General features: G+C 44.6%; 1 non-coding gene across 1 annotated transcript; it reads right to left on the bottom strand.

Annotated features, from left to right (window-relative positions):
* Positions 1–20562: 20562 nt before the first annotated feature.
* LOC136519197 (small nucleolar RNA R71) lies at positions 20563–20669 on the bottom strand. The gene has a single exon (XR_010774757.1). It is a non-coding gene; the product is annotated as a small nucleolar RNA R71 (small nucleolar RNA).
* Positions 20670–27186: the final 6517 nt, after the last annotated feature.

The raw sequence follows: 27186 nt of genomic DNA on the forward strand, positions 1-27186 counted from the left end.
GAATGTGGCAAACACCAACAACCTTCTCACCGATCCGTGGCTCCCCCCATGGTCTCACCACGAAATCTACTTCAGCAGGAAGGACCAATGGGCCACCATACCTGAACCAGAACATTTTCCCCTAGTCCTCGATCCTTTGATCAACAAGGTTCAGTTCGACAGAGTACTGATCGACAGTGGCAGCTCCATCGATATACTATTCAAGAACAGTCTGCCCACCTTGAAAATAGCCCAGGCGGACCTCAAGCCATACGAGGCATAGTTCTAGGGTGTTCTCCTGGATAGAGCTCTACACCTCTCGGGCAGATCACGTTACCTGTGCAATTTGGGACTCCGGACCACTTCCGCACCAACTACATCAACTTCGTCGTCGCTGACTTCAACGGCACCTACAATGCTATTCTTGGTCGATCGTCGCTCACCAAGTTCATGGCCATACCTCATTACAGGTATCTGGTGCTCAAGATGCCTACCGAGAAAGGAGTTCTAACCCTCAGGGGCAACGTATACGTAGCTTATACCTGTGAGGCCGATAGCTTCAAAATAGTAGAGGCCCACGGCCTCTCTATTCGCATGGCCGAGACCATGCTCGACGCTAAGAAGACCTCAGCCGACCACCTAGAGATCCTAGAGCTCGAGGCTCCACGCAAGAACATCAGGTCTAAGGAGCACATGGCGATCTAGCTGGTCGATGGCGATCCTAGCAAAACGGCCCTTATCGGGGCCAACCTGGGTCCCAAATAGGAAGACACGCTCGTCAGGTTCTTGAGGAGCAACGTGGATGTGTTCTCATGGAAACCTTCCAACATGCCCGGTGTACCTTGGAACTTGATCGAGCACTCCTTAAATGTCAACAGCAAGGCCAAACCAATCAAGCAGAAGCTACGATGGTTCACTCGCGACAAAAAGGAGGCGATTAGGGTAGAAGTTACATGGCTTTTGGTAGCCGGATTTATCAAAGAGGTGTATCATCCGGAGTGGTTAGCCAACCTAGTTCTTGTACGCAAAAAGAATAATTAATGGAGAATGTGCGTTGATTACACTGATCTCAACAAACACTACCCTAAGGACCCCTTCGGCTTACCTCACATAGATGAGGTCGTAGATTCAACTACCGGTTGTGAGCTGCTTTCCTTTCTCGATTGCTACTCTAGTTATCACCAGATCGCTCTCAAAAAGGATGATCAGATCAAGACATCTTTCATCACGCCTTTCGGCGCCTACTGCTACATGACTATGTCGTTCGGGCTTAAGAATGCCGGGGCTACCTACCAACGCACTATACAGGCTTGCCTCAATGATGAGATAAAAGACGGCCTCGTCGAGGCTTATGTTGATGATGTAGTTGTCAAAACCAAGGAAGCACATACCCTTGTTGACAACCTAGAACTTGCCTTCGCAGCCCTCAATATGTTCTAATGGAAATTAAACCCAAAGAAGTGCATCTTTGGTGTTCCTTCTGGTATACTACTAGGCAACGTCGTCAGTTACGATGGCATACGCCCTAACCCAGAGAAAGTCAAAGCTGTCTTAGACATGAAGCCCCCAAAAAAGGTGAAGGATGTCCAGAAGCTTACCGGATGCATGGCTACTCTAAGCCAATTCATATCAAGATTAGGAGAAAAAGGACTACCATTTTTCAAACTGCTCAAAGCATCTGAGAAGTTTGAGTGGTCGAAGGAAGCAGACGCTGCCTTCACGCAACTAAAACAATATCTTACATCACCTCTGGTCCTCACTGCTCCTAGAGAAGACGAAACTCTCCTACTTTACATTGTGGCAACCAATCGGGTGGTCTCCACTACCATGGTGGTCAAGCGTGACGAGCCAGGCCACGCCTATAAGGTATAGTAGCCAATTTATTTCATCAGTGAGGTACTCAATGAATCCAAGACTAGGTACCCATAGATTCAGAAACTGCTCTACGCCATACTGATAACATCCCAAAAGTTGAGACATTACTTCGATGGATATCGTGTGGTGGTCATGACCAAGTACCCTTTGGGGGACATCATTCGCAATAAGGATGCGAACGAGCGCATCGTCAAATGGGCAATGGAGCTATGCCCCTTCTCCTTGGAATTTGCAAGCTGTACTACAATCAAGTCTCAGGCACTCATCGATTTCATCGTCGAGTGGACAGACTTAAGCATGCCTGCCTCTCCGGGATCCGACGAATATTGGACAATGTACTTCGACGGCTCTCTCAACATTGACGGTGCGGGAGCAGGAGTTCTTTTTGTGTCACCATCCAAGGAGCGGCTCCGGTACGTCCTCAGGATTTATTTCCCGGCATCTAATAACACCGCCGAATACGAAGCATGCCTGCATGGTTTACGCATTGCGGTTGAGCTTGATGTTAAACATCTCTATGTCTACAGAGACTCGGCTCTGGTCATCAACCAACTCAACAAGGACTGGGACACGACCAGTGAAAAGATGGACGCATACTGCAAATCGATAAGAAAGCTGGAAGGCAGGTTCTATGGCATCGAGTACATACACGTGGTCCGAGACTAGAACCAAGCAGCAGATGCGCTGTCAAAGATAGGATCATCCCGAGCCAAAATCCCACATGGTGTATTCGTCCAAGACCTGCTCACGCCTTCCATTGAAGAGGAAGATTCTACGGTCGACAAAGCTCCAGACCAGCAATTGGTGGCTATGGTTCTGGCGCCGAGCACTACCGAGCCGCCTCCGACCACTCATGAGCCAGACTGGAGAATACATTTCATCAAGTACTTAATAGATGGCAGCGGTTATACTGATCGGATAGAAAATGAGCGCCTGATACGTCGCAGTAAGCAGTATCTGCTCGTCGATGGCAAGCTATGGCACAAAAACGCAAAGGAGGAAATCTTGATGAAGTGTATAACCCAGGAGGAAGGCAAACGTCTCCTGGACCAAATCCACTCTGGCTCCTGCGGCAACCATGCGGCCTCAAGAACACTGGTTGGTAAGGCTTTCCAAGTAGGGTTCTATTGGCCGTCAGCAGTAGCCGACGCAGAGAAGCTAGTCCACCACTATGAGGGTTGTCAGTTCTTCACCAAGAGAATCCACGTACTAGCACATGAGATCCAGATGATACCAGCCTCTTGGCCCTTCGCATGCTGGGGACTGGATATGATCGGGCCTTTCAAACCGGCTCCTGGGAAATTTACATGCGTCTTTGTGCTGATTGACAAATTTTCTAAGTGGATAGAATACATGCCTTTGGTACAGGCATCCTTAGAGAAGGCTGTCACATTCCTCGACCAGGTCATCCACCGTTTCGGCGCACCCAACAGCATCATCACTGATCTGGGTACTCAGTTCACCGAGAACGCTTTTTGGGACTTCTGCGATGAAAGGAGCATAGTAGTAAAATACATCTCGGTGACGCACCCTAGAGCTAATGGACAAGTCGAGCAGGCAAATGGCATGATCTTGGATGCATTGAAGAAGAGGATGTACAGAGAAAATGACAAAGCTCCCGGACGCTGGCTCAAAGAGTTACCAGCCATGGTCTGGGGCCTCAGAACTCAGCCCAGTCGTAACACCGGCGTCTTACCATACTTTATGGTTTACGGCGCTGAGGCAGTCCTCCCACTAGATATAGCTTTCAGATCAGCACGGGTAGAGAACTTCGATGAAGGCAAGGTCAATGAAGTACGGGAGCTAGAAGTGAACAGCGCAAAAGAGAAAAGGCTCGATTCTTGTGTACGTACGGCCAAATACCTTGCTGTTTTGCGCAGGTACTACAACAAGAACATTAAAGAATGGTTCTTCGTGGTCGGGGATTTGGTCCTGAAGTGGAAGACGAACCAGGCTGGTGTCCACAAACTTGCAACCCCATGGGAGGGACCCTTCATGATCAAGGAAGTCACATGACCAACGTCTTACAGGTTAGCTCACCTAGACGGTACGGATGTACCAAACTCGTGGCACATCGACAAGCTTAGATGTTTCTATGCTTAACTACTGAGATATGTACTCCTCTTGTATTTTCGATTTACTTCAGTAAAGCAATTATGATTTCTCTAACCACTCTAACATGTCACTTCGAATTTTATGGTTATTCTAACTTAGCCAGTAAAAGCCGACCACCACTCCTACGGTTTTCGGAGCAGGCCCTGTCCATAGTTCTTCCCAACGCGTGCATGGGATCCGCTCTCTATGTTACAGGTGATCGGCAGGCCCCCCTTGGTTTGACTTGTCCGCATCTACATGTGCACAGGTCACCATACCTCACACTCCGACCACATGGCAAACTAGGGCCGCACAAACTTTTCGGGATGATGTGTCGAGCAAAATGGTGCAACTAAACAGAACATTAACATGTTCTCACTTAGTTACACCAAGAAAAAGTTTCAAGCTTAAATATGTTTTATACAAAGCAAATAAGCTTATAATGATATACAGTTACATTATTACAAGCTTGCCTAAAGAGGCTCAAGTTTACAATAACACAACTATGTCCTCCTTCTACAACTCTAAGCCGCTTCTGATATCCTACTCAAGTCTCGGGGACTCTTGTGCTAGTCGAGCTGAAGGGGATGGCCCCGCTGGTGCCTGGCTGGTCGAGACTGCATGCTTCATTGGCTGGCTTGCAACTGACGGCGTTTCTAGCTGATTTGTCGATGGCGTCCCCTGTACAGGTGCTGTCCCACCTCCACATAGGTTAATGTTGCCAATTATCTTTGACGACAAGTCCAGCTGGGCCGTTTGAAGCTCCTTCGCCTTGTCTGGGTCTACCTCCTTTGGGTACCTAGCCTCCAGGCGCTTGAGATCGATCAGGGGGTAGTGGGCACGCACCATGCTTAGTACATGGGCACCCGTGTACTCACCCGCCTCCTTCATGAACACTTGGAACCATCCCCATGCTTGTCTGCATCTCTCGACCAGTCCAAGCTTGGGCATCCTTGGCTCTTCCTCTATGAGCACTGGGTCAATAAGGTCAAGGACAGGCACAATGCCAGTTGCCACTTCTTGGCACCGATTCTTCCACGTGTCCCGCTCCTCGGTGGCCTCGAGGCATCGTGCTTTCCAGTCGTCACGCTCTTTGATCACGGCCTCTAGGTGCCTCTTGGCATTGACTTTTAAAACTGAACACCGTACAAGACATCAAATGTAATGACACGACAAGACAAGGTGGGCAACAGAATGAGAAAGGTGGTCTAGAATACTTACTTTTCAGTTCCTCCTTCATTTTGGTTGTGCGATCCTGGAGTTCAGACTGGTCACGTGCTAGTTTCTCGTTGTCCTCCTTCAGGCGACCACATTCTGCGGTCACGCGGCTATTCTCCCCTTGGAGGCGGGTCACTTCAGCTTCTAAACCTGCATTAAAGCTGTTACTGCCAACAATGCAACAACACAAGTCCTGCACTTGCTATGATAAGATTAAAACTTACTTGTTTTCTCCCACTCTTTGTTATTGAGCTAGCCGACTAGGTTTTGGTTCTGTGCCTCTCGCTCTGTCCTCTCCTGGTCGGTGGCTTCAAGTTGGCGGCATAAGCGTTCCACCTCGGCCACCAGTTCTTTGTTATTCGCTGTGATTCCCTCAATCTGGTCAAAGCACCTCTTTCGGTACTTTGTGGTCTTCATCAAGTCCTGCATATAAACAAGCTCAATCAGACAGATTGACTACATAACAGGGTCAAATGGTCAAGCCAAACATACCTGGACTTCTGTCACCAGACGCTTCGCCGCCCGTTCGACTCTTAGGGTCTCTTCGACCTCTGGGATTTCTTCGTGCATAACCCACTTGTCGTTCCGCCAGCGCGACACATATACATGTTGTCGCTTATCTTGGGGATGGCCCAGGACCTCTTCTACTTCGTCCTCTATAGCCTCCTATTTTGGGGGCGGCGCTGGTCTGGAATCTGCAGTCTCCGCGACCACCACAGCTTTCCCACGAGCCGTTGCATCGGCAAGAGTGCTCTGTGCCACCTCCAGCTGCTGCTCCTCGATTTGGTTTGATTCCCTTGGCGCTAAGGTATCCACCTCAGCAGGGTTAGTGCTCAGAACACTTGTACTTAGCTCAGCTATCTTCTCGACGAGCTGCTTGGGGACCGTCATCGGGCCGCTTGCCTGCTGAGGTTCCGGTAGAGTTTCTTCTATAGGTTCCTCTATGGCTGGCTGCTGGGTAGTTTTTTGTGCCATTGTTGGTGAAGTCGTACCGCACCCGGCTAGCTAGTCAGGGTTTTTGGTGGATGCTGACCTGATACACCATGGAAGAGTTCAGAAGACAATAATATTCAATACAAATTACAAGCTTACATCAAAGTCACAGATACTTACAGCTTTGAAGCATGGAATGATGTGGCGAAGGAGCGTCTCCTCGATCGCCCCTGCTCTGCGTGCTCAGCGGGTTCCACCTGGTCTTTCCCGATGACCGGTACTAGCGCCGGGGTTTGATGCTCGACATTTCCCTTGCTTGTCCTCTGTGTTGCAGTGGTCGGTGATGCGATCACTACTGGCATAGAGGAGCCACCCTGCTCCATTAACCCCATTTGTCTCCTCTTCTTTCAGGGGATGAGCCGGAAGATGTCCGCATCCTCTGCTTCGTCGTCTGAAAGGGGGAAGATGGTTTGGCGTCATTTGTTGGCAGCCGGACGCTTGCCAACAGCTCTGGTCGATGCATCCTCCACAGCCTCGAGTGCCGCCCTGTGGACGTCGTCGGTCCTGGCGCTGGTCTGGGTGGCTGGGCCGGCAACTTGTGGCCAATCCACACTGAGGGGTGGAGACACAAACACTGCTGCCCGGTCACGACCATTACTCTGAGACACATAACGGAGACAACAGTCAATTTCTTGTTACAACATGATTCTACAGTTACAAGGAAGCATCATTTACCTTTGTGGGAGGCCGGGCCAGCTTGAAGGCATGCTCGATGTCATTTAACCTGATGTAATTGGGATTGGCCAGGTTGAATAGCTCCCCAATCCTGGCCTTGATTTCTATCTTGTCGAGCGCCTCTTTCCTGGTCCTTGTTGGATCTACGCTTCCCTAGTACTCGAAGCCAGGATGTACCCTTTTCTGGTAGGGCTGGATCCTTCGACTGATGAAGTTCCTGACCACACTTGGGCCATCTAGCCTTCCCCATGGGATCATCCTGAGTAGTTCTGCGATCTGCTCCAAGTTCTCGGGCTTCTTCGACCAGCTGTTCTTCTTCTCTGAAATCAGCCTCATGTCGCACAGGGTGATTGTGTTTGGCTCTTCACGGATGTAGAACCATTTCTTGTACCACTTGTCCAGTGAGGTGTTCCAGGGGCAGTGCAAGTATTGGGATTTCATACCGTCGCGCAGATTGAGGTAGACGCCTCCAGCTATCTTCGAGCCTCCGCTCCCTTTCTTCCGTAGACAGAACAGGTGGCGAAAGAGGTCAAAATGGGGCTGGAAGCCACCATAGGCCTCGCAGAGATGGATGAAGGTGGAGACAAGAAGAATTGAGTTGGGATGCAGATTGCAAATCCCAATCTCATAATACAAGTAGAGACCCTGAAGGAAAGGGTACACTGGAACCCCAAAACCCCGCTTGAAGAAATCCTCAAAAACCACAATCTCACCTGGTTGTGGATCGAGGAAGCTTTCTCCTTCCGGCGCACGCCATCCCACGAGTGCCTTGTTGTGGAGCACTCCCATGGCGACGAGGTCTTCGATGGTCTGCTCATTGCTCCGCGACTTCCACCACTCCTTCGCCATGACTCCGCCTTTCTTCTGGGCATCTCTCTTCGCCATTAGTCTGTCCTTACTAAGGGGGTGGATGCGGTGGCAAGGGGTTTGGTGATGATTTTCAGAGGAATAGGGTTTGGCAAGAGGAAGAAGAAGGTTGCGGCGGCAAATGACAATGGGGATCAGTAAAAGTAACTTACCAGATCTATATTATAAATAACAAAGGGCTCCGTCGTTTCATCCGCTCGAGATTCTTGGGAGACGTGCACACACGCCGCAGACGGTTGTTCACACAACCTCGAGATCTACGCCAATAAATGTGCCCCATCGTTACCAGTGTACGCGCCTCTTCGTTGATAGTGTAAGAGGGCCCACACTGACACACCTCCATACAGGTGTCAAGCGACTATTTGCCAGAAAAGAGCAAGAAGACAGAGTGACATACTATACCCATCTGCTTTTTTGACCAAACGTGTCAAACTGGACTTGGCAGAGAAAGGAGATAAATAAATACACCAAATAATATATGAATGGAGCTCGTATTTTCGCTGAATGTCTTGTGCTCAAGGATGGATCAGACTACTATAATGCTCGAGGACTGCCCAGACCACTGCCATGCTCGGGGACCGCCCAGACCACTGCCGTGCTCGGGGACTGCTCAGACCACTACCGTGCTCGGGGATTGCTCAGACCACTACCGTGCTCAGGGACTGCTCCGACCACTGCTGTGCTCGGGGACTGCTCTGACAACTGATGTGCTCGGGGACTGTCCCGACTATTGCTCGGCGAATGGTTCTCCTTGGCTACATGTGATTTGTACTCACATATAGTTGACAGACATTTATTTAGACCTTGCTACATGGCTCATACTTCTCCTTCCAGCAAGCTCGAGGACTACATCGGTACGATGCACCTGCCGGTGCATCTCGTATCGCCTGTACAACGATTGGATTCTTAACTTTGGTGGAAATTCTTTTTTAGACCTTGGCACCACATGCCTGCGTCACCTACTACCAGGCTCAGGGACTAAGTGGGCACACTTCACCTTGCGGTGAATGTGTTTTAATCGAACCCTGTGTTTTGAATGGTTGTAAGGATTATCAATGTGCTCAGGGACTATCCCGACCACTGCTCGGAGAATGGTTCTCCTTGGCTACATGTGAGTTGTACTCACATACAGTTGAGAGACATTTATTTAGACCTTGCTACAAGGTTTATACCTCACCTTCTAGCAAGCTCGGGGACTATGTCAGTACAATGCACCTGCCGGTGCATCTCATTTTTGTTTGTACGACAATTGGGTTCTCAACTTAACTGAGAATTCTTTTTAGACCCTGGCACCACGTGCTTACGTCACCTACTACCAGGCTCGGAGACTAAGTGGGCACACTTCACCTTGCGGTGAATGTGTTGGTTTTTCGACCCCTACGCCTCTGACATTCAAGGACGCTATGCTTCAAGACCACTTACATTTCTTTCTAGAAATACAAGTGGGCACACTTCTCAGGATAGAAATCTTTTTCTTTTTTCTTAAGAGCACCATACATTCTTCGGACAACTTACTTCTCCAGCGATGACGGTGGTCAGAAATGTCAAGAACTCAAGCCTTACTTGTCGGAGAAGGCTAAAATGGCGTGTCGCAGCATAATACATGGTGCTCGGGGACTAGCTGTGGGGGTATTAACCCCTATACCCTTATGGCTAAGCTTGGGCCAGCCCGGATCGATGGGTCCGGTCCACCCGAAAGACGACGTGCAGCCCAGCTAACCTAATCAGAGTCCCACACAAGGAGTCAAGGCGGATTTGGCGATCAAGCAGGATCCTGGTCGGTTAGAATAGGAATCCTTATCCGGCCACATATGGCAATTGTAACTGACTAGGATTAGTTTCTAGATCTGTAACCCTGCCCCCCGGACTATATAAGGCGGGTAGGGGATCCCTCTAAAAAACATCTCTCATTGACATACAGCAATACAAATCAGGCGCAGGATGTAGGTATTACGCCTTCTTGGCGGCCGAACCTGGATAAAACCTCGTGCCTGTCTTGTGTCACCGTCTTGTTTGTGGCTTATGCATCTGTCTGCCGACAATCTACTACCTTGGGCATACCCCTAGGTAGACTACCGACCATATTTCGTCGATAGTGACTCTAACCCTATCCAATCTAACCGCTTCCGCCTAGACATCGCTGGTGGGTGAGTTTCACCAGAGTAAGCTCCGCCGCCGCGTCGACCTCTCCATGGCGAGGTGTCCCTAGAGCATCTCCTAACCCTAGGCTAGCATGAATAGTTTCACCTAAGCACCATGGTTCCATAGAGCCATTTGCCTGGACCCCCCGTGGCCGGAGCCAGCCAGCGCACTATCGTGCCGTGTCGTCGTACCGCCATGGCCGGTGATGAGCCACCTCATGTATGCCTCAACCCTAACCACTTACCTCTATAGATGCGGGAGAGTGAGGAGAGCACCATGGTGGGGTCGGTTTCACTGGCGGATTCACCGTCGGTGAGCTACCATCGTTTAACCGCCGTCCCCTGCTCTGGTTAGACTAACCGGCGGGGTCCACTGACCTGTGGGTCCCGAGCGTCAGTGACTGTGAAGTGAAAAGAAAGCTCATTTATTTCTAGATTTGCATGCAACTTTGGAAAGTCATAAGTGGAGTTTTAGAGATCCAATTTTGGTGAACCAAAATTTGTGGTGTTCCTCATGAAGTGTAGTATTTAGGAAAAATATAACATGAACCCTTATAGTAAAGTTTCTGGAAGAATTAAATTGCAACTTAAAATGTGTTTTTAAATGAATGCAAACTTGTTTAACTCACATCTAGAGTTCTAGTGCTCCAAAAATTATAAAATTTGTATGGTGAGCTGTTCTTGATGTGTTGAAGCTTTGGTAAAAATTTGAGAGTTAGTGCATGAATATTTTTTGAGTTATTAATTTCCCTTTTATAATTATGTGATCGTTGTGTGAATTTTAATAATTAACATATGAATACAATGCTCATTAAATTTATTGGAGGTTGTTCTGATACCTTAAGGATGCTAAGAAAAATATTTCTTCTATTGTTTGACACTTTTCGCTAGGGTTTCCTATTTATGGTATTTTAAGCCCTGCTGGATTATCATTTTTGTGTAGGATGTTGTGATTGTTCAAATGATGTGAAATTTATATAGTAGTCTATTAGGGACATGTATAAGTGACTGTAATTTTTGTGAAATTTCTGTACACTTTGTCTAGGTGTTTATTATTTAACCTAAGTATCTAAATAAATGAATAAAGGCATGAAAGGAGTTTATTTAGGAATGACCACTATGTTTTCTAGTGTTCATTTGATGTATGTTAACTGTTGGTAACATTGGTAGTGCTCTTAGTACTATTCTTGTATGTAATGAAATATTATTTCACTATAATTCACTTATAGTGACTTTCTGGACAGATTTTAGAGTTAAGTAAATTAACTAGTGAAGATGAGATTTGCTAGGAATCTTGTCTAAAACAAAGTTGTATATAACTCACTTAACTAGCTTGTGTTAAATTTTCATGGCATTTGGCCAAATAGTTTTTGAGTTATGCCTGCTTAAAGTCGGCCTTTAGAAATTGTAGCTCTCTGGAATTTCTGGACCAGATTTGATAAATGTGCCTGTTTGACCTTGTTAACTTGGGAATCATGCTGAGAGGTTTAAATATGAATTGTAGATAATTTCATAAGCTTTCCAGATTGTCTGGTTTCATGTCTTTTGGATTTGTTTAACTCTAGTTATGAGTAAAACTAGTTGCTGCTGTTTGCTGCCTTGACTCTATGATTGCAGTGAATAATTTGTTTGCTTGCTATGAGTTGATGTGATGATTTAGATGCTAGGCTAATTAACTTGTTAGTTGCCAGTGCTAGACCTCTTACTGAAGATGAACAACCTTATCTTAGGTTGTTAGAGCTTGGTGAGTGTGTAGTCTTGTTGTCTAGAAGAGATATACACATACTCAGTAAAATATGTGTTAATCTTGTATCATCGTGTCTTTCATGCGTCCATCTATACATGACTACACATTTCATCATCACCTTCCATATCTTGTGCATGCATGATTCTTATACTATGCATATGCATGCAATAGGTGTTCCGAAGAGAGTCACGCTTCTAGAATTCGAGCAAGGACTCTCGGAGGAACAGCAGCAAGCTCAGGAGCAGGAGGTGTAGGCCCCCAAAGAAGGAGCCAACAAAGAAGTTCTTGAGTGTCCCGATCACCAACCTTCATCTTTTCTGAAAGGCAAGCCCCAGAGCATTCTAAGTCTCCTATATTTGAAAATGGTTACTTTGAGTATCTTTATTTGTTGATGCATTAAGTGATAGGAATTGGATGCAAACACTTGTTGCATATATATCTATTCCTTGTCCAGTAAACATACCCTAAATCCTATTTAGGTCTAGGAGCAAATCAGAGCTTAGCCTTGCTTAGACCAGTAAAAGTCAAGTGATTTCCTATCACCTGCAAGTTAGGATGATGTGTGGTCATGGTTGGCTATATTTGCTATCATGGAAATAACCTTGTGTTAATTATGAATGGAGACCAGGCGGGGTGTCGATAGAGAAGCAACAAGGCAAGGAGGTCTTGGATGTGGATCTATCCCCGTCTGTGTCATTTAAGGACCAATTCGCTATACGTCCTCATGTTATGTTGAACGCAGCCTAACACTTAGCTAGCCAAATAAGTCGTTCTGACCGTGAAGCCTAGTAGTTCGACTCAGGCCGGGAACCAGAGGGTCATGCGCATTCTAGAGGTAGTAAGGATGTGCTTGGGGACATTAGCATGTGTCCAAGGGGTCAGGTGCTTAAAATTCCTGCACTTCCTGGCAGAGTGTCGCCCTTGAGGATGCGGCGCTATCCAGACTCGCGACTCTGGAGTTGTACCAAAGGTGACTTGATTGCGACCCTGATGGGGGAAGCAGGGTTTATGTTAGAAATTCCCCTCCAGCTAGATAGGAATCAATTTGAATCGCCGTCTCTCCTAGATAGTGAGAACTTGACTGAGCAACGGCAACGTAGATTCACTAAATTTAAATATATGGTTAAATGATGATGATAATGAGCCATGAAAGACCTGATATGGTTATTATTGTTTGCAACTTAATCAAGTGATTGAGTAGTATAGGTGTTAATATAGATGGTAGGTAATGGCTAAAAGTCACTGCTAGTATGGGTGAATAATGATAATAATTACTCAAGCTTTTATGCAAAAAGGTTGTGTAGCAAGATCCACTGATAAAGCCTTGCATACTCCTTGGTGTCAATTATTTTTGGTTTATGATGGGTAAGTCTAGCTGAGTACATCCTTGTACTCAGGGTTTATTCCCCCTTGTTGCAGATGATGTGCTCTGTAACAGCTACTGCAAGTATTGTCTCCACCCTACGGGGAATGAAGACTAGATCATGGGGCATGATCATCTATGTTATCTTATCATGTTGCTTTTGCTAGATATGACTCTGGAACTAGCTTGTGTTTGAACTAAGTGTGTGTGAGGGTCTCAAACTACTTTGCTTCCACTATTTATGAACTCATGTTGTAATAACTATGTGAACTCCGATGTATGAGGTAATTGTGAACTACTTGTGAAATGGATGTAACATGTGGCTTGTTATGTGAATCACTACGATCTTGGTTGTATGCAAGTTGGTTTGAAATCCTTTGTGGTTTCAGTTGACTACCGGGTTTATATGGGTTCAAGTATGATGGTTTGATCACTCCAGTGATTGCTTTTGTACTTGTGCTCTTATAAATTTGTCGGTTCTGTTACAATCTATTAGGATATGCTCGATCCCGTGATTCCTATAATTTGTTATTACTTACCGGTTATCTTCTAGATCTAACTAACTTGTAACCCTACCCCTTGGCTATATAAGGCAGGTAGGGGACCCCCTCAAAACATACGCAATATGATACGATAGCCAATACAAACCAACAGACCATAGGAGTAGGGTATTACGTCGGGCAGATGGCCCAAACCTGTCTAAATCTTGTGTCTCTGTTGCCCTCTTATTCTTGATTATGCGCACCTCTGCCAATCAATCTACCTTCATGGGATACCCCTTAGAGGACTACCGACGATATTCTGTCGATAGTAAGGCTACAAAAAGACATTGTAATACCAAATAGGATATTTTCCTTCTAACCCTATCCCTCCAGAGTATATAAGGAGAGGCAGGGGTCCCCTAGATGATATATCAAATATGATACATAATCAATACAAAATAACAGAGCACAAGATGCAGGGTTTACGTCATGCTAACAGCCCGAACCTATATAAATCTTATATCTTGTGTCTGAAAGCTCTAGTTTGGGTTTGGTGAATTGATGAAACCCTAAGTGCTAATCTAGTTTATCAAGTGATCATGATATAGGTAGCACACTCCAAGTGGTGAAGCAAATGAAGATCATGATATGATGATGGTAATGCCATGATGATGATCAAGTGCTTGGACTTGAAAAGAAGAAAGAGAAAAACAAAAGGCTCAAGGCAAAGGTATAAATGATAGGAGCCATTTTATTTTGGTGACCAAGACACTTAGAGAGTATGATCACATTTAGGTTTGATAGCCGTACTATTAAGAGGGGTGAAACTCATATCGAAATGTGGTTATCAAAGTGCCACTAGATGCTCTAACTCATTGCATATGCATTTAGGATCTAGTGGAGTGCTAACACCCTTGAAAATGTTTGTGAAAATATGCTAACACATATGCACAAGGTGATACACTTGGTGGTTGGCACACTTGAGCAAGGGTTAGAAACCTCACCGGCGGAGTGTCCGAAGGACCGGCGCGTGCCACCGGTGCCCTAAACTCAGGTGAACGTGGCCATTGTAAGTGACCTAGTGCTGGTCTCTAAAGGATCGGTGCGTCTGGTCAGTAGCAGCAGAAGAAGTGCAGCATCGGTCTTCGACTAGATGCTGGCGTTGAAACGACCAGACGCTGGCTGGCTATGTCCGGTCACACTGACATGGTCATGCACAAGGGGAAATGCCAAGTGACCGAACACTGGGTGAGTCCGGTCAAGCATGGCCGGACACATCTGGTCGTGAAAAATTATTTCTGGATGCTTATTGGAAACGACCGAACATTGAGGTCCAGCGTCCGGTCACTTCGTAGCAGTGCGTCCGGTCACCTTTTGACTGTTGGGATTGGGCGCTCAGTATTTGAAGAGAGGGGACACGTGGCATGCATCGCGTGACCGGACGCTGAGGTTCAGCGTCTGGTCGATATGATCGGAGTGTCCAGTCACCCCGTGTTGTGCCCAGTGAAGGGGTACAACGGCTCTATTTTGTGGGGGCTTCTATTTAAGCTCCATGGCTAGCTCAAGCTCACTCTCTTGGCCATTTACATTGACATAGCAACCTTGTGAGCTTAGCCAAAGCCCTCCCAGTCATCTCCATCATTGATTCATCATCTTTGTGAGATTGGGAGAGAATCCAAGTGCATTGCTTGAGTTTTTGCATCTAGAGGCACTTGGTGTTCGTGTTTTGCTATAGGATTCGCTTGTTACTCATGGTTGCCACCACCTAGATGGCTTGGAGTAGTGAGGATCAGTCGAGCGGAGGGTGGTGATTGTCTCCTGGCTCCGATCGTGGTGATTGTGAGGGGTTCTTGACCTTTCCCCAGCGGAGAGCCAAAAGGTACTCTAGTGAATTGCTCGTGGCTTGTGTGATCCTCATCTTGTGTTGGTTGTGCGGCACCCTATTGAGGGTTTGGCGTGTGATGCCAAATAGCACGTGAACCTCCAAGTGAGTGAATCAGCCACAATGAGGACTAGCTTGCCAGGCAAGCAAGTGAACCTCGGTAAAAAATCATTGTGTTCATCATTTGATTCCGAGGTGATTAGTCTTCATTGATATTGATTCTTGTGATTGATTGGTTCACTCCTCGACATGGCGGTATAACTATCTTACTCTCTCCCTTTACATTATCTCAAACTAGTTACCAAGCTCTTTAGTGTAGCTAGTTGTGAGAGCTTGTTATTTTAGTTAGTATAGCTCTTTAGTTAGTCTTTGAGAGCACACTAACTTAGTGTAGTGTTATAGCTATTGTGTGGATAGAAACTATATAAACTAAAATTGTGGTAGGTGTCCTTGCAATTTTAGTAGGCTAGAGCAACACTTGCTTCGCCTCATAATTATCTAATTGGTTTGTTAAGTGTTGTTGTAGAAATTTTTATTAGGCTATTCACCCCCCTCTAGCCATTAGGACCTTTCAGTGTCTCTGTTACCATCTGGTTCCTATCACTGCACACCTCTACCAATTCATCTACTACTATGGGTATACCCTCTCAGGTAGACTGCCAACCAGATTTTATCGATAGGAAATGCTACTTTCTGTACTAGATTTAATTCTTGAAACATTAGAACAGCTTATGATTGTAACCAATATACAACATAAATTTCAGAATTGTTGAACATATGGAACATCATGTACAAAAATGACAAGTAGAACAGGCTTAAACAAACTTAAACTAGGTCAGCCTACTTAACGGTGTCAAACAACACATAATTTTCTTGCATAAAACCTGTTACCAGGAAGCTATGAAATTTGGTCTCACATACATTTGATACATATAACTCGCATACTCATTTTCATAAGATATCAAACATGAAACATAGTTAAATCATTATAGCACTAGCAAAAGTACTCAAACAACAGGTTCACTATTTTTTCTCGTTAGTACATGTCAAAACAAAGCTAACAAAACTGGATTCACATTTTTAGGACATTCCTAGCTTCATCTATCTATTTAACAAGTTTAAGGAGCATCGAACTTAGATAAACTGATACTGCACATGAAAAGTTGTTACACAACCAATTTTATACTTTAAACAGGTAGAGCACTTCAAGACAAAACTAACAAAATTGGTTTCATCAATTTTGGACTTCCCTAGCTCAAGTTATGGATTTTACAAGTTCAAGCCATTTTCTGAAAAAGATTAAAACGAAAAACTAAAACTTGAACCCTATCAGCAGCTAGGTGCACCCGATTCATGCACCTAGAGGTGCTGACTGACAAGGCCCAGTGGTCAACCTGGTCCCACTGGTAGAGGGACAGAGCAGGGGTAGGGTTTGACCAGCGAAAAGCTCACCGGCTGGCAAGGTCTCCGGCTGTGGGATGGCACTGGCGTGCTCGCCACTTCCTTCTGCATCGGCCTATGGGTTTCGCGGGTCTAGTTGGAGCTTCGAGCAAGGGCAGCAGTGCTAATGGGGGACCACCAGGCAGTGAGTTCAAGCTATCGCAAATGAACTCATCGATTTAGGTCGAGGTTTGGCCGGCGATCAGTGAGTGCGGGCCCTAGGGCACATGCATGTGGGTCTAAGGTTTGGGTTCGGGGCTCATTGGAGCATCGATGAAGCTCACCTGGATGCATGGCAGGCCTGCGGCTGATTGATGGTGGCAGCATGCAGTGCCTAGGCGTCGATGATGGCGGCATTGACTAATGGTTAGCCGAGCAATCAGCGGCTGCCCTAGGCAACTACGGAACGAGAGGGTGAAGGCCCTAGTTTGGTTTTGCCTAATTGATGAAAACTAAATGTACTAATCTTTGTCATGAGTGATGTATATGAGATTGGTTGGTACATACCAAGTGATGTAGCTAAAAGATGATGGTCATGGTGATGGAGATGGCCAAAATGAAGATCAAGTGCTCCAACTTGGAAAAGAAGAAAGAGAAAAACAAAAATCCCATGAAGATCAAGGCAAAGGTATTGATAGGGATTTTGTTTTGCCAATCAAGACACCATAGAGGGTGTGATTGGGTTTAGGATAGATAGTCATACTATTAAGAGGGGCGATTTCAAAGCAAATACGGTTATCTAAGTGCCACTAGGTGAATTAACTCCATGCATTTGCATTAGGACCTAGTGAGTGCTAATATCCATTGGAAAACATGTTTGTGAAATGCTAACTCATGTGCCCAAGTGTTGGAAACTTGGTGGAGTTAACACATTTGCACAAGAGATGAAAAAGAGAAGAGAAGGGGGTCAATGCAAGTGATCCGGACGCGTCGGTACCTAACCCTAGGCTGCGGTCGGCTCGGTTGGCAGCACCGGACGCTGAGGCAATGAAGCGACTAGACGCGACTATGCTACTATTCACCACCTGGCAACACAGACTGAGAGGCACCAGATGCTCGGTGAGTCTGGTTAGGGTGACCTGGATGTGTCTGATCAACAAAAACCCTCTCTGGAACCTCTCATGTTCCGTACCGAACTCTAACAAGAGTCGAGTCCAGTCGCTGACCAGATGCTGAGAACGATCGCACATGGAGGGAGCCGTTGGGTGCCAACGGCTACATTCAAATGGTAAGGACATGTGGCTCACTATGATGGATTGGACCCTGGTGACTCGATGTGTCCGGTCAATACTAGTGAGTCTAGCGTGACCATAGACAACCCATTAAGGGGGCCACCGAGTATGTGAGTGTGTAAGGCTCCATAAATAGGTGTTGGCCAGCTCTAGCTCACTCTCTTGGATATTTTGATCATTGATACATTCTTGTGAGCTAAACCAAACACCTCCCACTCATCTCCTTCATTGATTCATCATCCAAGTGAGATTGGGAGTGATTCTAGTGCATTTGCTTAGAGTTTGAGCATCTAGTGGCAGCTTGTGATCGTGTGAGCCTGTGGGATTGCTTATTACTCTTGGTGGTTGCTACCATCTATATGGCTTGGAGTAGCGGTGGAGTCTTGGCATGAGTTGGTGATTGTTCGTGACCATATCCCTGGTGATTTGTGAGGGGTTCTTGGGCTTATTCCTCGGTAGAGAACTAAAAGCACTTCTAGTGGATTGCTCATGTCATTGAGCATCCTCATTTGTGTAGGTTCTTGCAACACCCAAGTGTTGTGCTAGGCATGGTGCCTATTAGCTTGTGAACCACCAAGTGAACGGTCGATACAACAGGGACTAGTGTGCTAGCATACATGTGAACCTCGAGAGAAAACTATGTGTCAATTGTCTCCTTAGATTTCACTTGGTATTCATTGATTGATTGATTGTCACTTGCCACAATCGTTCTACTCCTCTCTACTCTTGTATTTACATTTGTTTTTACTCTTATGTAGCTTAAGAGTAGTTAGCTAGCTAGTGGTTGTTGATGATCACTAACACCCATTTTGACCATCAACATTTCACCCAAAACCAAGGTAAATCATCATCACATGTGCTGAATTTGCTTATTATTTCACCTAGGTCCACTTGTACTTGGAAATATATGTGTATGCAAGAATTTTTCACAAAAATGCAGAAAACAAGTTTGGGGAAGGCAAATGGACATAGCAAGGGGCCATGGGCCCACATGGCCATGTTGGCTAATGCCATGTGGCATCACCCGATGCTCCCCTAGCTTGCCACATCATTGATCCATGTGAAAGGCTAGGTGGCACCCCTAGGAGGCCTCCCACACCGTTGATTTGAGGTGATTTAATCCAAAGGTGGATGTTGAGCTCCCTTGGATTCCTGGGTCCACTATCATAGACTTGGGGAGCTCTACCGACTTAACCACTCACTTACTAACCAAAGAAACCAACCTATGATTCCTACAACCATTTTTGGGAGCCATCCATCACCATTGGATGAAAAGGAGGTGCAATAGACATCGATCGACACCCAAGGATGTCGTCCAATGCCCAAGTTTGCTCCACCGACCTTCTACACTATGTATAAAGTACCCCACTGCCTTTTCACACTATAAGAGGGGTAGTAGAGCTTGGTGGAGAAGTGCCCCATCATTCCTCAAGTATTTTGAGTTTCTCCAAGCTCTCTAGCTTAGTAACCTAGAAGTAGTAGTAGCTTAGTAGTGGAAGTAGAGCTAGAGCAGAGCGTCTTTGGAGTCCGAAAGAGTAGTTCTCGGTCTGGTATAGCTCCTTCATAATTCTTTCATTTAGCATTTACTTTATTCAGTACTCTACTTTGTTTAGTACTTTATTCAATAATATAGCTTTGCTTTGTTCAAGTTCTAGTTCATTATTGTTCATCATTAGTGATCTTTGGTGCTTGTTCTTGGCATTAGTAGCATAGGTAGTTTTTGTTTAGTTAGGTATTCATTAGTACTAGTTCCACCGTCTGGTTAGGGTACTTCAATCTCATTTTACCAGAACTTGAATCAAAGTAGTAAGTTTATAGATTAAGCGTGGTGCTTAGGCTATATCTTACCAGTGGATATGGCTAGGCTTCTGGATTGATTGTGGTAGGTGGTAGGTGGTGACAGCCCTATCCATCCTCTGTATTGCACTATGATAGGTCTAGTTATTAAATTGTAGGGCTCATGGCAGACCTTGTCTAGTTAACCCTCCTAATTGTTTGGCGGGTTGTGCCCTGAAGTACTAAAGTCTCTCTTTCTAAGCAAAGATTAGCTTTGCTGCTTAAGATAGTTGCTCGCTCTCCTACTTAGCTTAGCTTTACTTCTTGTTAGCTTGCTTGCTTATTATCTACCATCCATTCCACCCATCCATTTACACCGTCAACCACCATTTCCATACACCCACTTTGGCTAAGAACATACCTTCCCTTTAGCATTACTATTGACCTAAGCTAACTCAGCCTCCTGCCTTCCTTTGGGATAAATATGAATTTGACACTCGGTTCTCACTGAACGAAGTGCTACACTGATAGTTCTTTGTGCTTGTGGAATTCCTCCACTAGACATACAAATCATCAACAAACATTTCTAGCGCCGCTGCTGGGGGAGGCAACTGGCTCCTAGTTACCGAAGTTCGTTAATTCTGCTAACTAGGCTTTTAGCCGTCCTTAGACTTTTCCCCTTCTCTTTGTTAGGGAAAGGCAAAGCAATGGTTGTATTCTAATCACAATGCTATAGAGACCTGGGATAAGTGTTCTAATGCTTTCCTAGTCAAGTTCTTCCCTATAGGAAAGACCAATGCTCTTTGCAATAAGATCTCTAGTTTTCAACCACTAGCTAATGAATCGATTCCTAAAGCCTGGGAATGAATGCAGGAGTATATCTCTGCATGCCCACACCATGGTATTGAAGACTGGCTTTTGATCTAGAATTTCTACCATGGGTTAGTCCCACTAGATAGGAGCCATTTAGTTGCTGCCGCTATCGCTAAATGTCTTAGATGCTAAGGCATTGATCGAGAAGATGGTTTCCAACCAAGGATGGAGGGACGAATGACTTCAAGCCCTTAAGAGAGGTATGCATTCTCTTAAAGAAGCTGACATGCTTGCAGCTAAGATGGATCTGCTTGCAAAGAGAGTAGAGAATTCTAAGAAGACGAGTGCCCAAGAGACACTCCAAGCCATGGACACCCACATGACTTGCGAAGTTTGTGGAGATGTTGGACATTCGTGAAATGCCTGTCCCGAGACCCATGAAGACATCAACTTCATGAACAATGCCAACGGGTTTTGTCCACAACAAAATCAAGGATGGAATCAACACTCCAACAACCAAGGAGGTAATAGTTATAATAATTACTCCTCTCATCGTCCGAGTAACCAAGGTAATAGTTATCCCTTCCTCAAAGATCTTGTCTATAGTCAAGGTAGAATGACTGATAGTATAAACAAGAAGCTACATGCTAATGACAAGATGTTGGAAAACATAAATGCTAAATTGGATGATTTCTCGTCTGCTATGAAGAATGTAACACCCTAAAAATTGCCACTCTTGAAATAGATTTAAAATAATTTAATTATGTATTTTTGTGCTCATGAAAACAAAGGGAAATAATAATTTTCATTACATTAAAATTTATCATAGGCCTTAGAAACATTGATGGTGCATTCATGCTGGTTCATATAATTTATTGAGGTGAGTGGTTTTGATCAAAATTCAAAATGAATTCAAATTGCTTTTGAAAAGGATTTGAGAAGGCTTCAAAATAAAAAAAAGGAAAACTCTATCCTCACCCGTTTTGGCACAAATGGCCCAGCCCTCACTCCTTTCGTCCCTCCATTCCAGTGTAGGCCCAGCACAATCCTATAGGACCACCTCCACCTACGTCCTGTTCCCGCCCAAGGCCGAAGGCCTGTTCTACTCAGCCCCGTAGGCCTAGCGCAGCCGTTGCCGTGGCCACGCTAGAAGGCTAGCCCAGCAACGAAGCCGGTCCCTCCTCCCTCTGTCTCGCTAACGAGTCATCCCACGCGTTAGATGTGTCCTTCTCCTATATCCCATGCCTAGCTCAGGACTCGACTGAGCGGAAGCCGTCGCTACGAATCTTGTGCTTCTTCAGGATTTCCCATGTGAAGACCGCAACTAGACCACCCTATAAAAGGGAGGAGGCCCTCTACTGGCCCCTGTTTAACATCTCACCACCGTTGTGCCCTAGATAGCCCACTGCGCATGTGTTTCAGATCTCGCTGTTGGGAGCCGAAGCCACCGCGCCCATTGACGCCGCCCACCATTTCACCGCCGTTCGTGGCTGTTACCGAGCAACAAGCCAAGGTGACGAACTTGTTGACGCCTTCCCCTCCTCTCTCGCTCTCTGTCTTGCTCACCTTACTACCGAACTCTGTAGGAATACTGTTGTGCCATTGAGCTGTTCATCATCATCGTTCGTCTTCTGTCGTCGAGAAACCCCTTGGTGAGTTTGCCTTTGCCTGCGCTATCCTCCCGTGCCTTCCCCCTGGTCAGCTAAGCCCTGATATGAGATTCTGGCGAGGTCTCACCGACGTCCATGGTGGACCACCGTTTGGAGCTCTACTCCGATGATCCCATACCCCTTCGGTCCATCATGGACTCAGCCCATCGATCCACATAAGGTGGTTCATCCGTGAACCCACCAACCCGCGCCTACCATGTGTGCTCCACGTGTGCAACGACTTGGTCAGCTGCCCTGTCACTGCCACCTTTTCAAAAAGCCCCCTGTGTTTCTTCTTAATTGAACCCGCCGTCCTGCCCTCCTGAAAATTTGATTTATTCATTTTAATTCGAAAACCAAGTTCTAGTTATTTACAAAACTGCCACCGATCTTGTTTTAAGCATAGTTTCTCCATTTTTGCTCTGTTTTTTACCCGTTCAAGTTGCATTTGGTTCAGTAATCACAGTAATCTATGTGCTAGAAACAATGTTTAACATGTTAAATGTTTCTGAATTTTATAAGTTAAATCCTATCTTGATTAATAATTATGCAACCATATTTGTAAATAAAATATATTTAATTTTACTTTAGTTTTCTAATTCAAATATAAATTTGACTTAATTCGATTTAGATGTTTCTCTGAAAATATCTTATACATGTTTTATATATGATTAAAATAAATCAAGCCTATAGTTCTCTTTTTCTCATATTATGTGAATATTTCGGTAGTCGTTTCTTTCAAACCATAGCTCCGATTAGCCTGATTATCGTGCCTGTGTGTTCATAGCAATGTGTAGAACATCTTTACATCCTTTTTCACTTGGTGTTTAATATGTTTGCTTCATGCATGATTGCATGGATACTTGTGTGGTGTTCTATGATCATGTTCAGGCGGTGAGCTTTGTGTTGATGATCAAGAAGTAATCCTTTGGAAATTAAGAACCAACAGAAGATCATAGTTTATGGCAAGTATAGGCATGGGACCATCCTTGTTTCCTATTCACCATTAATATCACTAAATTCATATTGCATGTGTCTACCTTGTTATCATTAAGGATATCCTAGTACTTTGTTACCTTGTACCTTGATTCCTATGGGTTATTTGCATTGGGTAGTATTTATGCTAGTGCCTAATTAAATAGCCATGATATATAACTTGATTAATGGTATATGCAATAAACATTAAAATATGCTTTTTAGCAACTTGGCTTAAGAGGGCTAGAGCATTGGGTTTTATGGTGCTCTAGTTTCTCTCCCTGAGGACTTATCTGTAAGTGGAATTACCCCTGGGACTTATAGTACAATCACAAGCAGTATCAGACTTTTACTAGTTTGTGGCAGCTTACCAAAAGGCGCAAGAGGGGCTCCAATTGGTTTGATCCCGTAGCCTACCAAGGGAGTACACTTTGGTTTCTTTGTCTTTTTGTTAGTCACACCTTAGGGGAGGGATCTTATTGGTTGATGGGGAATCCTTAGTGGGTTGCTACCTATTAGTGAAACCTGCGAATGGTCTTGTAGTGTACCCTACCACATTCCCTTAGAAGAGGTGATGGCATATGGGAATCATGACTTGTGGGTAAAGATGTACAATCCTCTGTAGAGTGTAAAACTGTTATAGCAGCTATGCTCATGGTCACGAGAGGCCTAGACTCCTTATGGAATAGATGAACACTAACAATTATTGTTATTGCTATACATTATTCTTGTTTACATGATCATGCTATTATTTGGGGCTTATGCTAAACTTGTTGCTTCTCATTTGCTAAAATTATGACTCACTAAAAGCTAATCGCAGTAAACCAGTGTCAATCATTTGAGACTAATGAACCCCATGTTATATTGCTGAGTACGATATGTACTTACACTTGCTTTACTTTTTAATTCTTTGGAAAATCCTAGATAGGTACCAGATTGCTAGAGTCTAGAGGAGTTAGGCTTGTGATCAACTAGTCAGTTGTCCTTGTGGATTTGGAGCCTTTGCCTGAAGATCGGAGTTGGCATTCCATTGTTTGCTATCTAAGGTTATATTCTTTGTATTAATACGCTATGTAATTAAGCATTGTCTATTGATATTACCTCTATTTATAGCCATATGCTTGATTTGACTTCCTGGGCTCACATATGGTGTGTATCTGGTTTTGTCTGTAAAACCAGGTGCTACAAAGAATCAACTTAGTTTCAATAAGATGTTAGAAACCCAATTAGCACAACTAGCAGCTGCTATCCCATCCTATGAGAGATAGAATTCCCTGCAATCTTGAAGGAACCATGGAGACCGCCAACCTCATCACAGAATGGTATGATTTCACTTTAGATGGTTGGGGAGTTCCCATTAAGCAAGGTGATCCCGAAAATCCTATCATAACATGCTCCATTGGACCTCACATATTCCATAATACCATTTGTGATCTTGGATCTAGTGTTAACATAATGTCTAAGGAAACTTACGACAAATTGTTTTACACAACCTTATCTCCAACCTCAGATTACCTATAGCTAGCCGACTAATCTACCCATTATCTAGAAGGAGTAGCCACTGACATTTTAGTGAAAATGAGAGATGCTTATGTCCCTGTAGATTTTATGATCTTAGACATGGGCAACGACAAGGATACACCCCTCATCCTTGGACATCCTTTCCTTAACACTGCTAAAGCTTGCATATATGTGGTTTGCGGGCAAATCCAATTCCACTTTGTCGGAAGAAAAGTAATATTTTGCCTCTAGAAAATCTCTCTATGATGAGAAACAAGTAAAGAAGAGCTACCCAAAAAAGAGAATCAAGGCGAAGAAGCCCACACTAATTGAAGAACCGAAGAAGCCTATCAAGAAGAAAAAGAAGATAAAAAGGAGATGGTGCAAGAAGAAAGATCCTTCCTCAACATCGTCATTGCCTGATCCAAAAAAGCCTCCTAAGGGCATGTACAACCCATAGACGGGGATCCATCTCTAAGCGCTTCGATTCTGTTGTACAGACATGTATAAAGACAGGTCATACAACCCAACAGACGGGGCTCTGTCTCTAAGCTGTTTAATGTTTTGCATGTAGCTAGGATCAACTATAAATAAATTTTTGCATACCATTGTGTGGCTATTTGATAGAAAATATATAATAAGGATAAATAAGAGCAACATGATTACAATATATTTTTTAGAAATCATCGATATAATAATTATGCTATACATAGTCGCAATGCCTTCTGTCTAATTTCCTTTGTTTCCATAGCGTTGCTATATGTGCTCGATTAGATCCTTCTTGAGTTTTCTATGTGTTGGCCAAGCTCTAATAGTGGAATTTCTAGTTCATTGCTTTTGGAGGGCCAAATATTCTCTACCAAAACATTCAATCACTCCTTCGGCAAATTTTACCAAGATGATCAAAGAGGGAGTGAGTTCACACAATGTACACGGTGATCTTAGTTTTATGAGAACAAATAGCATTACAGATAGAAACATACTGGTAGCCTTTGTCAGATTCATTCATCAGAAAAATTAGCATCTAAGTGTCTCCTTGTGCTCATTGTCCTCTACCTTTTTTGCTGAAAAGTTGAGAAACAAAGAGTGGAAAAGATGTTAGGAACATGGGCACTAAAATCAGCACACGGCAGTGAAATCAGCACATCATCATTCAGAAAAGTTTTAGGACATTCAAAAACTTAAACTAAACAAAAGTATAGAAATGTCACCACCATCCATCCAGTTTAATTGAACAAAAGTAAAACTAAAACTTAACAGTACAGAAATATCACCACCATCAATCCAGTTTATAATTGAAGAAAAGTTTAACCAAAACTTAACAGTATAGAATATCACCACCATCTAGTTTTCAGAAAGTTAACTGAACAAAAGTTTTAGGACATTCAGAAACTTAACAATACAGAATCATCTGGTATGGTAGATCATAGCATGGTAGATAAGCCCAAATAGTTCATCAGAGAAAGGAAACAAACTTCAATTCCTCTCCAAGCTCTCTTCAAGCCATTAGGTGTAAATCATGGAAAGGTAGAATAGATCCTGGAGGAAGGAAATCAATTGACCTGCTGCTCCACTCCACCGACACCCTGACGCTTGCGGCCTCCGTCATGGCCGCGCTCAAGGTCTCCACGGGGGTGCTCTTGGCCACGGCCACGGTCACCATGGCCGCCGTCAACAAGGTCCAGCCATCATAGTTCGCTGAGGAGCAGCGCAACACCACAACCGCGATAGTTCCTTCCCACACGTGGCCAAACCACAACCGCGCACACGAGCGCTCGGGATCCACGTAGCGACGAGTCGAGGAGGCAGGCCATACATCACTGCTGGAGCTGTCTTCTCCGCCTCAGAGCACGGGACGTTCCTGTCGCCTCGTGAGGCGATGCTGACTCCGTCTCTAGGCTCCTACGGGGTGTTTTCTATAAAAATTGTGTTGAAGGGACGGGGTTAAGGGGACCATTGTACGTGCCCTAAGTGGACCAAAAGGAAGCACCCCCACTCAAGGAAGAAACATCTTGAGTTCATCAAAAGGTAAGTTTTTATTCATTGCATATTTGTTGCATTTTAGTAATTGCATTCCATGTTTAGCTTCCCAATAAAAGTAGCACTAGTTTGCATAATAAATAAATAAATAAACATTTAAAAAAATTCAATATGTTAATAAATAAGTTTAGTAGTAGCAGCAATGAATAAATGATAGGATAGAGTATGCATTAAATAAATAAATAAATAAGTCTTTATGCATCATTCTAGTAGTAGTAATTAGTCAATAAAGAAATAATCAAAGAGCCCCCCTGAAGAAGAGTCCGACCTCCGCAAAAGGCAAGTTTGGGGGAGAACCTCCCCCACTTAGGTCTAAAAATCTTGAACTTTCTCTACATTAGTCTTCATCTTATAATGACAACAATCATAAGTGTAGAGATCGAGAGATGAATATCATGAAATTTGCCTTAAAAATAACCTCTGCTCTAAAGATGATGATTGAATT

Source organism: Miscanthus floridulus, chromosome 17, assembly GCF_019320115.1.
Source record: "Miscanthus floridulus cultivar M001 chromosome 17, ASM1932011v1, whole genome shotgun sequence".
Classification (NCBI taxonomy): domain Eukaryota; kingdom Viridiplantae; phylum Streptophyta; class Magnoliopsida; order Poales; family Poaceae; genus Miscanthus; species Miscanthus floridulus.